The sequence below is a fragment of the Panulirus ornatus genome, chromosome 8, assembly GCF_036320965.1.
Source record: "Panulirus ornatus isolate Po-2019 chromosome 8, ASM3632096v1, whole genome shotgun sequence".
Classification (NCBI taxonomy): domain Eukaryota; kingdom Metazoa; phylum Arthropoda; class Malacostraca; order Decapoda; family Palinuridae; genus Panulirus; species Panulirus ornatus.
The window spans coordinates 27924535-27940676 of record NC_092231.1 but is presented as its reverse complement, the minus strand read 5'-3'; positions in this window follow the sequence as shown (position 1 = coordinate 27940676).

Below are 16142 nucleotides of genomic sequence, written 5' to 3'. Positions count from 1 at the left end.
TGGTGGTGGGTCAGCGTGGAGCAGTAGGTGATGTGGGGTCAGGTGAGCAGTAGGTGGAGTGGGTCAGTGGAGCGTAGGGTATGGTGGGTCACGTGGAGCGTAGGGTGATGGGTGTGGGTAGCGTGGAGCAGTAGGTGATGGGGTGCAGGTGGAGCAGTAGGGGATGGGTGTGGGTCAGCGTGGAGAGGCAGTGTAGGGTGTGGGTCAGCGTGGAGCAGTAGGTGATGGGTGGTGGGGTCAGCGTGGAGCAGTAGGGTGATGGGTGGTGGGTCAGCGTGGAGCAGTAGGGTGATGTGGTGGGTCAGCGTGGAGCAGTAGGGTGATGGGTGGTGGGTCAGCGTGGAGCAGTAGGGAGGGTGGGGGTCAGCGTGGAGCAGTAGGGTGATGGTGGTGGGTCAGCGTGGAGCAGTAGGGTGATGGGTGGTGGGTCAGCGTGGAGCAGTAGGGTGATGGGTTGTGGGTCAGCGTGGAGCAGTAGGGTGATGGGTGGTGGGTCAGCGTGGAGCAGTAGGGTGATGGGTGGGGGTCAGCGTGGAGCAGTAGGGTGATGGTGTGTGGGTCAGCGTGGAGCAGTAGGTGATGGGTGGTGGGTCAGCGTGGAGCAGTAGGGTGATGGGTGTGGTCAGCGTGGAGCAGTAGGGTGATGGGTGGTGGGTCAGCGTGGAGCAGTAGGGTGATGGGGGGTGGGTCAGCGTGGAGCAGTAGGTGATGTGGTGGTCAGCGTGGAGCAGTAGGGTGATGGGTGGTGGGTCAGCGTGGAGCAGTAGGGTGATGGGTGGTGGGTCAGCGTGGAGCAGTAGGTGATGGTGGTGGGTCACGTGGAGCAGTAGGTGATGTGGTCAGTGGAGCAGTTGATGGGTCAGCGTGGAGCAGTAGGGTGATGGGTAGGGTCAGCGTGGAGCAGTAGGGTGATGGGTGTGGGTCAGCGTGGAGCAGTAGGGTGATTGTGGGTCAGCGTGGAGCAGTAGGGTGATGGGGGTCAGGGTCAGCGTGGAGCAGTAGAGTGATGGGTGGTGGGGTCAGCGTGGGCAGTAGGGTGATGGGTGGTGGGTCAGCGTAGGGAGCAGTAGGGTGATGGGTGGTGGGTCCAGCGTGGAGCAGTAGGGTGATGGGGTCAGAGTGGAGCAGTAGGGAGATGGGTGGAGGTCAGCGTTGAGCAAGTAGGGTGATGGGTGGTGGGGACAGCGTGTGAGCATAGGGTGAGGGTGGTGGGGTCAGCGTGGACATTAGGGTGATGGGTGGTGGGTGTCAGCGTGGAGCAGTAGGGTGATGGGGTCAGCGTGGAGCATTAGGGTGATGGGTGATGGGGGTCAGCGTGGAGCAGTAGGGTGATGGGTGTGGGGTCAAGGCGTGGAGCAGTAGGGTGATGGGGTGGTGGGGTCAGCGTGTGAGCAGTAGGGTGATTGGTGGTGGGGGTCGCGTGGAGCAGGTAGGGTGATGGGTGGAGGGTCAGCGTTGGAGCAGTAGGGTGATGGGTGGTGGGGGGTCCAGCGTGGAGCTAGTAGGGTGAAGGGTGTGGTGGGTCAGCGTGGAGCAGTAGGGTTGATTGGTGGGTTGGGTCAGCGTTGGAGCAGTAGGGTGATGGGTGGTGGGGTCAGCGTGGAGCAGTAGGGTGATGGGTGGTGGGGTCAGCGTGCTGGGGGTTAGCGTCAAGTGTGACAGGTGTGTCACACACACGTGATCTTCCCACCAGACCTGACCGTCATCCATCATCAGGCTGTTCATCACTTCAGTCATCACCCACTCCTACTGGGAGGTCATCCACCACACGGCAAGCCTGACCCAGTATTTCTAACTGGCGAGTCTGACTGTACCTGTGGTAACTGGCGAGTCTGACTGTACCTGTGGTAACTGGCGTGTCTAACTCTACATGTGGTGACTGGCGAGTCTGACTGTATCTGTGATAACTGGCGAGTCTGACTGTACCTGTGGTAACTGGCGAGTCTGACTATACCTGTGGTAACTGGCGACTCTGACTGTACCTGTGGTAACTGGCGAGTCTGACTGTACCTGTGGTAACTGGCGAGTTTGACTGTACCTGTGATAACTGGCAAGTCTGACTGTACCTCTGATAACTGGCGAGTCTGACTGTACCTGTGGTAACTGGCGAGTTTGACTGTACCTGTGATAACTTGCGAGTCTGACTGTACCTGTGGTAACTGGCGAGTCTGACTGTACCTGTGGTAACTGGCGAGTCTGACTGTACCTGTGGTAACTGGCGAGTCTGACTGTACCTGTGGTAACTGGCGAGTCTGACTGTACCTGTGATAACTGGCGAGTCTGACTGTACCTGTGGTAACTGATGAGTCTGACTGTACCTGTGATAACTGGCGAGTCTGACTGTACCTGTGGTAACTGGCGAGTCTGACTGTACCTATGATAACTGGCGAGTCTGACTGTACCTGTGGTAACTGATGAGTCTGACTGTACCTGTGGTAACTGGCGAGTCTGACTGTACCTGTGGTAACTGGCGAGTCTGACTGTACCTGTGGTAACTGATGAGTCTGACTGTATCTGTGATAACTGGCGAGTCTAACTGTACCTCTGGTAACTGGCGAGTGTGACTGTACCTATGATAACTGGCGAGTCTGACTGTACCTGTGGTAACTGGCGAGTCTGACTGTACCTGTGGTGACTGGCGAGTCTGACTGTACCTGTGGTAACTGGCGAGGCTAACTGTACCTGTGGTAACTGGCGAGTCTGACTGTACATGTGGTAACTGGCGAGTCTGACTGTACATGTGGTAACTGGCGAGGCTAACTGTACCTGTGGTAACTGGCGAGTCTGACTGTACCTGTGGTAACTGGCGAGTCTGACTGTATCTGTGGTAACTGGCGAGTCTGACTGTACCTGTGGTAACTGGCGAGTCTGACTGTACCTGTGGTAACTGGCGAGTCTGACTGTACCTGTGGTAACTGGCGAGTCTGACTGTATCTGTGGTAACTGGCGAGTCTGACTGTACCTGTGGTAACTGGCGAGTCTGACTGTACCTGTGGTAACTGGCGAGTCTGACTGTACCTTGTGGTAACTGGCGAGTCTGACTGTATCTGTGGTAACTGGCGAGTCTGACTGTACCTGTGTAACTGGTGAGTCTGACTGTACCTGTGGTAACTGGCGAGTCTGACTGTACCTGTGGGTAACTGGCGAGTCTGACTGTATCTGTGTAACTGCGAGTCTGACTGTACCTGTTACTGGCGAGTCTGACTGTATCTGTGGTAACTGGCGAGTCTGACTGTATCTGTGGTAACTGGCGAGTCTGACTGTACCTGTGGTAACTGGCGAGTCTGACTGTACCTGTGGTAACTGGCGAGTCTGACTGTACCTGTGGTAACTGGCGAGTCTGACTGTACCTGTGGTAACTGGTGAGTCTGACTGTACCTGTGGTGACTGGCGAGTCTGACTGTACCTGTGGTAACTGGCGAGTCTGACTGTACCTGTGGTAACTGGTGAGTCTGACTGTACCTGTGGTAACTGGCGAGTTTGACTGTACCTGTGGTAACTGGTGAGTCTGACTGTACCTTTGGTAACTGGCGAGTCTGACTGTACCTGTGATAACTGGCGAGTCTGACTGTACCTGTGGTAACTGGCGAGTCTGACTGTACCTGTGGTAACTGGCGAGTCTGACTGTACCTGTGGTAACTGGCGAGTCTGACTGTACCTGTGGTAACTGGCGAGTCTGACTGTACCTGTGGTAACTGGCGAGTCTGACTGTACCTGTGGTAACTGGCGAGGCTAACTGTACCTGTGGTAACTGGCGAGGCTAACTGTACCTGTGGTAACTGGCGAGTCTGACTGTACCTGTGGTAACTGGCGAGTCTGACTGTACCTGTGATAACTGCCGAGTCTGACTGTACCTGTGGTAACTGGCGAGTCTGACTGTACCTGTGGTAACTGGCGAGTCTGACTGTACCTGTGGTAACTGGTGAGTCTGACTGTACCTGTGGTAACTGGTGAGTCTGACTGTACCTGTGGTAACTACTAGATTGACTGTGGCAGGTGACTGTCTGCCTGTGCCACTGTACAGAGACTGTAGCTCTGTGTTGAGACTTTGAAATGCCGTCGTGAGTCTGGAAGGTGGCTGTGATTGGCTGAGTCGTGTCGGTAAACCCGGCAAATATATATTGTGCCTCCCATGCTCATCGTGTGAGCGGTAGCGCAAATGGATTACATGGGTCACAAAGGGTCTTAGTCAGACCCCAGTGGGTTGATATGGGTCACAGAGGGTCTTAGTCAGACCCCAGTGGGTTGATATGGGTCACAGAGGGTCTTAGTCAGACCCCAGTGGGTTGATATGGGTCACAAAGGGTCTTAGTCAGACCCCAGTGGGTTGATATGGGTCACAGAGGGTCTTAGTCAGACCCCAGTGGGTTGATATGGGTCACAGAGGGTCTTAGTCAGACCCTAGTGGGTTGATATTACATAAGATGTTACAGTTCGTATTTACAGTACATACATTACATAGTATCATATGGTAAGTTTTACCGACTAGATGTAAAAATGTGGATACAAACTTAACATTTCAGGTATGTTGTTATTAACAATAAGATGTTGTGACATTTCTTGCAGGGGTCTGCCCAGATCCATCCTGAAATGGCTCCATTCTTCCACATTCCCAGACACGTCGTTCTAGTTTGGGGTCCATATTGTTGACCACAGACCCCACGACTCACACGACTCACACACACACGACTCACACGACTCACACACACACACGACTCACACGATGAACACACACACGACTCACACGATGAACACACACACGACTCACACACGACTCACACGACTCACACACACACACGACTCACACGATGAACACACACACGACTCACACGATGAACACACACACGACTCACACACGACTCACACGACTCACACACACACACGACTCACACGATGAACACACACACGACTCACACGATGAACACACACACGACTCACACACGACTCACACGACTCACACACACACACGACTCACACGATGAACACACACACGACTCACACGATGAACACACACACGACTCACACACGACTCACACGACTCACACACACACACGACTCACACGATGAACACACACACGACTCACACGATGAACACACACACGACTCACACACGACTCACACGACTCACACACACACACGACTCACACGATGAACACACACACGACTCACACGATGAACACACACACGACTCACACGATGAACACATCACCAGACAGGCCAAAGCGTCCATAGTACCCACAACCCTGTCCGTTACGACATCACGTGATCTGCTGATCTTACCACTTTCTCCACGCACCTGCCTCCCACACACACACACACACACACACACACACACACACACACACACATACACACACACACACACACACACACACACACACACACACACACACACACACACCTCACCGCCACGTCAAACCATTTCCTCCTGTGCCCATCTGAACCCGTCCTGGAGAGGTCAGCTAATTCCGCCCCAACTACAGTTTTCAGGCTTCCACCTGACAACCCAGTGTTGTATGCAACCTCACCTCCACCAAGCTAAAGCATCAGCTCTCTCTCTCTCTCTCTCTCTCTCTCTCTCTCTCTCTCTCTCTCTCTCTCTCTCTCTCTCTCTCTCTCTCTCTCTCTCTCTCTCATGCTCCCGGAGGCCTACATGGGAGGGAATCCACAACAGTTTGATCTGAATCCCTTAAGCCACTGCGTCTGAGCATCTGTGTCTGGCTACAGAGACCAGCACGCCACACTCCGATCTCACTGTGTCTGGCTGCAGAGACCAGCCCGCTACACTCCGATCTCACTGTGTCTGGCTGCAGAGACCAGCCCGCTACACTCCGATCTCACTGTGTCTGGCTGCTGAGACCAGCCCGCTACACTCCGATCTCACTGTGTCTGGCTGCAGAGACCAGCCCGCTACACTTCGATCTCACTGTGTCTGGCTGCAGAGACCAGCCCGCTACACTTCGATCTCACTGTGTCTGGCAGCAGAGACCAGCCCGCTACACTTCGATCTCACTGTGTCTGGCTGCAGAGACCAGCCCGCTACACTTCGATCTCACTGTGTCTGGCAGCAGAGACCAGCCCGCTACACTTCGATCTCACTGTGTCTGGCTGCAGAGACCAGCCCGCTACACTTCGATCTCACTGTGTCTGGCAGCAGAGACCAGCCCGCTACACTTCGATCTCACTGTGTCTGGCTGCAGAGACCAGCCCGCTACACTTCGATCTCACTGTGTCTGGCAGCAGAGACCAGCCCGCTACACTTCGATCTCACTGTGTCTGGCAGCAGAGACCAGCCCGCTACACTTCGATCTCACTGTGTCTGGCTGCAGAGACCAGCCCGCTACACTCCGATCCCTCAGCGGTGCCAAGGGTGAGAATCAGAGATGACCAAACTGTCTGTGGCACTGACCTGCTCAAGCGCGACAAGTGTAGCGGAAAGAGACTGTGCCTCTAGCGAAGTGGCTGGTGCAGGTAAGTGACTGGTCTAGCGAAGTGGCTGGTGCAGGGAAGTGCCTGGTCTAGGGAGGTGGCTGGTGTAGGGAAGTGACTGGTCTAGCGAAGTGGCTGGTGCAGGGAAGTGACTGGTCTAGGGAAGTGGCTGGTGTAGGGAAGTGACTGGTCTAGTGAAGTGACTGGTCTAGGGAGGTGGCTGGTATAGGGAAGTGGCTGGTCTAGGGAAGTGGCTGGTGTTGGGAAGTGACTGGTCTAGGGAGGTGGCTGGTATAGGGAAGTGACTGGTCTAGGGAAGTGGCTGGTGTAGGGAAGTGACTGGTCTAGTGAAGTGGCTAGTGCAGGGAAGTGACTGGTCTAGGGAAGTGGCTGGTGCAGGGAAGTGACTGGTCTAGCGAAGTGGCTGGTGCAGGTAAGTGACTGGTCTAGCGAAGTGGCTGGTGCAGGGAAGTGCCTGGTCTAGGGAGGTGGCTGGTGTAGGGAAGTGACTGGTCTAGCGAAGTGGCTGGTGCAGGGAAGTGACTGGTCTAGGGAAGTGGCTGGTGTAGGGAAGTGACTGGTCTAGTGAAGTGACTGGTCTAGGGAGGTGGCTGGTATAGGGAAGTGGCTGGTCTAGGGAAGTGGCTGGTGTTGGGAAGTGACTGGTCTAGGGAGGTGGCTGGTATAGGGAAGTGACTGGTCTAGGGAAGTGGCTGGTGTAGGGAAGTGACTGGTCTAGTGAAGTGGCTAGTGCAGGGAAGTGACTGGTCTAGGGAAGTGGCTGGTGCAGGGAAGTGACTGGTCTAGCGAAGTGGCTGGTGCAGGGAAGTGACTGGTCTAGCGAAGTGGCTGGTGCAGGGAAGTGACTGGTCTAGGGAGGTGGCTGGTGTAAGGAAGTGACTGGTCTAGCGAAGTGGCTGGTGCAGGGAAGTGACTGGTCTAGGGAAGTGGCTGGTGTAGGGAAGTGACTGGTCTAGTGAAGTGGCTGGTGTTGGGAAGTGACTGGTCTAGGGAGGTGGCTGGTATAGGGAAGTGACTGGTCTAGGGAAGTGGCTGGTGTAGGGAAGTGACTGGTCTAGTGAAGTGGCTGGTGTTGGGAAGTGACTGGTCTAGGGAGGTGGCTGGTGTTGGGAAGTGACTTGTCTAGTGAAGTGGCTGGTGTTGGGAAGTGACTGGTCTAGGGAGGTGGCTGGTGTAGGGAAGTGACTGGTCTAGTGAAGTGGCTGGTGTTGGGAAGTGACTGGTCTAGGGAGGTGGCTGGTGTTGGGAAGTGACTGGTCTAGGGAAGTGGCTGGACGACTGAGGGAAGTGGCCAGTTTGGCTCGTGTGAGTGACTGCGTGGCACTGAAAGGGAACATTAGACTGGCAGAAGACTGGGGGCTCTTGAGATGTACCAGTTTGTCCTTGGGATACGACCGCTTCACTTAACTGTGACTGGCGCATGGAAGTGACTGACTCCCTGGCACATGGAATGGCGCCGAACCCCCAGAGAGGACTGTATCGTATCGGGAAGTAAATCGGTTTCAAAACATTCTCTCTCTCTCTCTCTCTCTCTCTCTCTCTCTCTCTCTCTCTCTCTCTCTCTCTCTCTCTCTCTCTCTCTCTCTCTCTCTCTCTCTCATGACCAGTTGATGAATTATTCAAGAGGGCAAAACTGTTCGCTCTTGCCCTAACCAGTGGGCACGGGCTTAATCAAGTGGTGTGAGGTGGGCGGGAGACTAGGGCACGTAAGCGACCACAGTTCTCGTGTTATTATTAGAGATAAAAAAAGAAATAAGATTTGAAGTGAATGAAAAAAAACAAGTTCTTGATCCCAGATAATAGTCGAGCACAATTTTGTGAAATGTAGACGTGAAATTACCAGTCCTGGCTGAATGAAGTTCGATACTGTGGCAGAGATGTGAAGTATAATACATTACTTCTTATTGAAAGTCAACACGTCTCACGGGTTATGGTGAGAGCCAGTATAAATTCAACACCAACTTGGTGGACCAGCATGATGAAATAATTCACAAAAGTATATATATATATATATATATATATATATATATATATATATATATATATATATATATATATATGTATATATGTATTTTTATATTTATTATACTTTGTCGCTGTCTCCCGCGTTTGCGAGGTAGCGCAAGGAAACAGACGAAAGAAATGGCCCAACCCCCCCCCCCATACACATGTATATACATACGTCCACACACGCAAATATACATACCTACACAGCTTTCCATGGTTTACCCCAGACGCTTCACATGCCTTGATTCAATCCACTGACAGCACGTCAACCCCGGTATACCACATCGCTCCAATTCACTCTATTCCTTGCCCTCCTTTCACCCTCCTGCATGTTCAGGCCCCGATCACACAAAATCTTTTTCACTCCATCTTTCCACCTCCAATTTGGTCTCCCTCTTCTCCTCGTTCCCTCCACCTCCGACACATATATCCTCTTGGTCAATCTTTCCTCACTCATTCTCTCCATGTGCCCAAACCACTTCAAAACACCCTCTTCTGCTCTCTCAACCACGCTCTTTTTATTTCCACACATCTCTCTTACCCTTACGTTACTCACTCGATCAAACCACCTCACACCACACATTGTCCTCAAACATCTCATTTCCAGCACATCCATCCTCCTGCGCACAACTCTATCCATAGCCCACGCCTCGCAACCATACAACATTGTTGGAACCACTATTCCTTCAAACATACCCATTTTTGCTTTCCGAGATAATGTTCTCGACTTCCACACATTCTTCAAGGCCCCCAGAATTTTCGCCCCCTCCCCCACCCTATGATCCACTTCCGCTTCCATGGTTCCATCCGCTGCCAGATCCACTCCCAGATATCTAAAACACTTCACTTCCTCCAGTTTTTCTCCATTCAAACTCACCTCCCAATTGACTTGACCCTTCCTCTCGTTTTTGATTTTCCAAAGGGTAGAACAGAGAAGGGGGCCAAGTGAGGATTTCCCTCAAAGGCTCAGTCCTCTGTTCTTAACGCTACCTCGCCAACGCGGGAGATGGCGAAGAGTATGAAAAAAAGGAGAGAAAAAAAAAGAATACATATATATATATATATATATATATATATATATATATATATATATATATATATATATATATATATATGAATATTGCTACTGGAAAATGATAGAAATCGTCAGGAACTGTTGAAAATACAAAGGATGTGTTTAAAAAGAAGGTCAAGTGACAAAGTAAACGTCAGCATGACAAAAGAATGCAAGAAATGTTATGATCAAGCCACAAGTTGGTCTTGATATTTTCATAAGACAAAGAGAAAACGTAAGAGATACAGTAGCACCAGTCATGATCGAACATGGTGACGTCAGTGATGACCACAAGGGAGTGGGTGAATAAAACCTTCACCTCCGTATGTACACATTTGGAAGAGTCTTGCAAACCTCAGAAATAACAAGTTTGAAGGGTCTAGACCAGTGACGAAAAGTTAAAGTGAGGAAAAGTGTGACTTGTGGAGCACTAGGATACTTCGACCATGTAAAACGAGACAAATCGACTGATCCTGATAACGTAGCACCAACATTTCTGATGGTCAGACGAGAAGAGTTGATACTAGATGATACTGTTTGATAAGTCACTAACGCAAGATAAGGTACTTGAAATTAGCGAATGTCACTCCTTTATATAAGAAAGGAAATAAGATATGTGCCTTAGATTATTACTGTCCAATTAGCCTCTCGTTGGTTCGCAGAACGATAGGAAACATATGAGGCAAAACTGTTGACAGTCTTCGATCAGGCAGTAATGTGACACGACCAGCAGGATTACCTCAACCAAAGATCTTGTCTAAGATATTTGCTAAAGTTGTTCATTATGGCATTCACTGGGACTCAGAAGTAGCCTTTCTTGTAATATTCATCGACTTTCAGAAATCATTGGATAAAATCCCACACAAGAGACAACTGTGTGAATTAAAATCACGAGGCACAAGGACGAACAAGTGTGCCTGGGAGAGTGACTGGCTCACAACCAGAAAGCAAAGTGTACCTTGAAATGTTGAAGCCTGAGACTGGCTGAACGTGGCTAGTGGCGTACCACATCATGACGAGTGGTGTACCACAGGGGTCCATCATGACGAGTGGTGTACCACAGGGGTCCATCATGACGAGTGGTGCACCACAGGGGTCCATCATGACGAGTGGTGTACCACAGGGGTCCATCATGACGAGTGGTGTACCACAGGGGTCTCTTCTTGGCCAGACTGGCTGATCATGACAAGTGGCGTGCCACAGGGGTCTCTCCTTGGCCAGACTGGCTGATCGTGACAAGTGGCGTGCCACAGGGGTCTCTCCTTGGCCAGACTGGCTGATCGTGACAAGTGGCGTGCCACAGGGGTCTCTTCTTGGCCAGACTGGCTGATCATGACAAGTGGCGTGTCACAGGGGTCTCTTCTTGGCCAGACTGGCTGATCATGACAAGTGGCGTGTCACAGGGGTCTCTCCTTGGCCAGACTGGCTGATCGTGACAAGTGGCGTGCCACAGGGGTCTCTTCTTGGCCAGACTGGCTGATCATGACAAGTGGCGTGCCACAGGGGTCTCTTCTTGGCCAGACTGGCTGATCGTGACAAGTGGCGTGCCACAGGGGTCTCTTCTTGGCCAGACTGGCTGATCATGACAAGTGGCGTGTCACAGGGGTCTCTCCTTGGCCAGACTGGCTGATCGTGACAAGTGGCGTGTCACAGGGGTCTCTTCTTGGCCACATTCTGTACATTAATGATGTAGACTTGGGTGTCATATATAAGATCTCCAGACTCGCTGATGATACAAAACTATGAGATAGAACTGTAAACTGGCAGGATGGTGAAACAATCCAAAATTGATCTTAACGAACTTTGCAGAGTGCTCAGATAAATGACAGATAAAATTTAACGTAGACAAATGTAAAGTATTGTAATTTGGAGGTAAGTAAGATTACGAAATATGACCATCAAGTATTTGGAGACCCGGTCACTAGATGAAGAGAAGGATCTTGGAGTTGTTATTAATGACGTTCTGAAGTGCAGTAAACTGTGTGAGGCAGCAAAGTGCAGTAAACTGTGTGAGGCAGCAAGTACAACAGGACACCAGGTAAAAGGTGTCTTACCTGCCATCATCGACCACATAACAACACTATGTTGAACCTGCCACCATCGACCACATAACAACACTTATGTCGAACCTGGCACCATCGACCACATAACAACACTATGTTGAACCTGGCACCATCGACCACATAACAACACTATGTTAAACCTGCCACCATCGACCACATAACAACACTATGTTAAACCTGCCACCATCGACCACATAACAACACTATGTTGAACCTGCCACCATCGACCACATAACAACACTATGTTAAACCTGCCACCATCGACCACATAACAACACTATGTTGAACCTGCCACCATCGACCACATAACAACACTATGTTAAACCTGCCACCATCGACCACATAACAACACTATGTTGAACCTGGCACCATCGACCACATAACAACACTATGTTGAACCTGCCACCATCGACCACATAACAACACTGTGTTGAACCTGGCACCATTGACCACATAACAACACTATGTTGAACCTGCCACCATCGACCCCATAACAACACTATGTTGAACCTGGCATCATCGACCACATAACAACACTATGTTGAACCTGGCATCATCGACCACATAACAACACTATGTTGACCCTGCCACCATCTACCACATAACAACACTATGTTGAACCTGCCACCATCGACCACATAACAACACTATGTTGAACCTGCCACCATCGACCACATAACAACACTATGTTGAACCTGCCACCATCGACCACATAACAACACTATGTTGACCCTGCCACCATCGACCACATAACAACACTATGTTGAACCTGGCACCATCGACCACATAACAACACTATGTTGAACCTGGCACCATGGACCACATAACAACACTATGTTGACCCTGCCACCATCGACCACATAACAACACTATGTTGAACCTGGCACCATCGACCACATAACAACACTATGTTGAACCTGGCATCATCGACCACATAACACTATGTTGAACCTGGCATCATCGACCACATAACAACACTATGTTGAACCTGGCACCATGGACCACATAACAACACTTTGTTGAACCTGGCACCATCGACCACATAACAACACTATGTTGACCCTGGCACCATCGACGACATAACAACACTATGTTGAACCTTCATGATGCTCGAGGAAGACCACACCTGCAATGTGCAGTCCAGTTCTGGTGGCCAGACTACACAAGACCTCACCTCACCTCCACCACATACAGGGGAGGTGAGGGAACACTGGAGCAAGTACAATGACGGGAGACAAAACTGTTCCTGTCTATTACAATCGTGACTCAAATAGATAAACGAAGAAGATCACATCTATCATCTCTCAAGAAGCGTAGACTTCACGTTGACCTGATACAAGGTCTCAACATTTTGGATAAAATCGACAACGTAAATCACGAAGATCTATTTGAAATACAGGAGAATACATTCAGCAGGACGGATGGAATGAAAATTAGAGTTAAATGATATAACACTGACGTGGGAAACAGTGTCTTTTACATACAGATGTGTTGACTACTGGAATAAGTTACCGTCGAACGGTGTACATATCAAGACTAGGAATATATTCAAAACTGTCGACACAATTTTTACAACACTTCAGATATATTGTGACTGAATACATGGGACAGTGGGATCTGTATATAGTACATACCCATAAGTTGTTTTTTCTCATTCTAGAGTCTAAGACTATATTGAAGTACAGCTGGGATGAGAATGTGCATTAGTATCTCATAGTAAGATTTCCCCGTCGTTTCATTCTGTTGAATTCCCTGCAGCTTTACCTCACCCATGCAAGGTTCTTCTTCCATTCTTTCCTCCGGCCGGCTGTTGGTATCAGAAGTGGAGGATTGGCTAGAGAATCTCCTCACTGTTCTATCCTTGATTCGTCCGTTTGATCTAGGAAGAGATAAATACAGATTTTTGTCCCAGAAACAGATAACTGAGACATGGGCCAGTGGGCCCACAGTTATTTGCCTTACCCATGGACCTCCCATATACTTCATGTCCTTTTGTTTCAATATGGTGGGTAAAGGAGGGGAAGAATAGGTGCGACAGAGGAAGGGACAATTTGAAATGGAAGAGAAGATTGAAGTGTGTACAGGTATATAGTGTAATTTCCTATGCATGAGGTGGATTATCTGGAAGCATGTTATATGATGCCTTATTTATATACCCCCGGCAGAGTGGGTGTGTGTATAGTTATGATATATCTTTTAGTTTTAGAAAAGAAAAGTAAATCTTGTACTCTCTCTCTCTCTCTCTCTCTCTCTCTCTCTCTCTCTCTCTCTCTCTCTCTCTCTCTCTCTCTTGGTGCCTCCGGGGCAAGCTGATCAAGTGTTTCAAAATACTTAAAGGATTCAACAACGTCGATATTGAACATCTCTTTACAGTAGCGCCAACACTACCGACGAGAGGAAGTGGATTATAACTTAAGAGGTCATCAAGTTAATCTGGACTGTACGAAATATTTTTTTTTATTACCAGCGACATTATTGATGCATGGAATAAGCTCCCAGAAAATGTTATTCAGAGCAACACTCATAATATCTTTAACATTAGGCTTGATCATCACTTGTCACTCTCCGGTATTGAATAATTCATTTAATCATTCATCATCATAACGCAGTGGTATATCATGCTACCTACTCAACCACTGATCTCTCCCTGGCCATGGTGTGGTAACATACTAACATTGATTGACCCATGTCACCTGCTCTGAGAGAATAAATAAGAATTATTGTATCATTCTTCATCATCAAGAACAATGCAGGCATGATAAGTCGAGTGGCTGGAACTCATGTTTATCCTTATTGTTGTCTGTATAACAGAAAGTGATGGGATACATGTCTCTGGTGATGGGATGCATGTCGCTGGTGATGGGATGCATGTCGCTGGTGATGGGATGCATGTCGCTAGTGATGGGATGCATGTTGCTGGTGATGGGATGCATGTTGCTGGTGATGGGATGCATGTTGCTGGTGATGGGATGCATGTTGCTGGTGATGGGATGCATGTTGCTGGTGATGGGATGCATGTTGCTGGTGATGGGATGCATGTTGCTGGTGATGGGATGCATGTTGCTGGTGATGGGATGCATGTTGCTGGTGATGGGATGCATGTTGCTGGTGATGGGATACATGTCTCTGGTGATGGGATGCACGTTGCTGGTGATGGGATACATGTCTCTGGTGATGGGATGCATGTCGCTGGTGATGGGATACATGTCTCTGGTGATGGGATGCACGTTGCTGGTGATGGGATGCATGTTGCTGGTGATGGGATGCATGTTGCTGGTGATGGGATGCATGTTGCTGGTGATGGGATGCATGTTGCTGGTGATGGGATGCATGTTGCTGGTGATGGGATGCATGTTGCTGGTGATGGGATACATGTCTCTGGTGATGGGATGCACGTTGCTGGTGATGGGATACATGTCTCTGGTGATGGGATGCATGTCGCTGGTGATGGGATACATGTCTCTGGTGATGGGATGCACGTTGCTGGTGATGGGATGCATGTTGCTGGTGATGGGATGCATGTTGCTGGTGATGGGATGCATGTTGCTGGTGATGGGATGCATGTTGCTGGTGATGGGATGCATGTTGCTGGTGATGGGATGCATGTTGCTGGTGATGGGATGCATGTTGCTGGTGATGGGATGCATGTCTCTGGTGATGGGATGCATGACATATTCATATTCCTTCTACTTTATGACTTTCCTGTAAACATTTTCCTCAAAGCTTATTAATCCTGCAAGGTATTTTTTCTGTCTGCTTTCCTGCCAGAGGGAGTGGAGGATGGGGAGAGACCCTTTGCTTTGCTATGCTTTTCTTGTGCTGCTTCCATGGGGGCTTTTTGTTCCCCCTTTTTCTCCTATTGTCAGACTACTTCGCTTGGACCTTGGGTCTGTGTGGTCTGTGTCTATGTAACTCTCTCTCTCTCTCTCTCTCTCTCTCTCTCTCTCTCTCTCTCTCTCTCTCTCTCTCTCTCTCTCTCTCTCTCTCTCTCTCTCCCAGTAATTAGAAACAAATGGGAACACTTTCTTCATTTTTTTTTTCTTTATGTAAATTAATAATCGGACATGCTACCAGAAGCAGCTTATCAGACGGGATATATTGGAGCGAGGCAAGCCGCTTACTGACGAGGGCCACAGCCAGACCGTTATTAAAGATGACGCTGCTTAGAAGGGTACGCTGGGTGACGGACCACTGGCACAAGAGGACCTGTATATAAAGGACGCTGCTTAGAAGGGCACGCTGGGTGACGGACCACTGGCACAAGAGGACCTGTATATAAAGGACGCTGCTTAGAAGGGCACGCTGGGTGACGGACCACTGGCACAAGAGGACCTGTATATAAAGGACGCTGCTTAGAAGGGTACGCTGGGTGACGGACCACTGGCACAAGAGGACCTGTATATAAAGGACGCTGCTTAGAGGGTACGCTGGGTGACGGACCACTGGCACAAGAGGACCTGTATATAAAGGACGCTGCTTAGAAGGGTACGCTGGGTGACGGACCACTGGCACAAGAGGACCTGTATATGAAGGACGCTGGTTAAGAAGACCCACTGATGAAGAGTAAT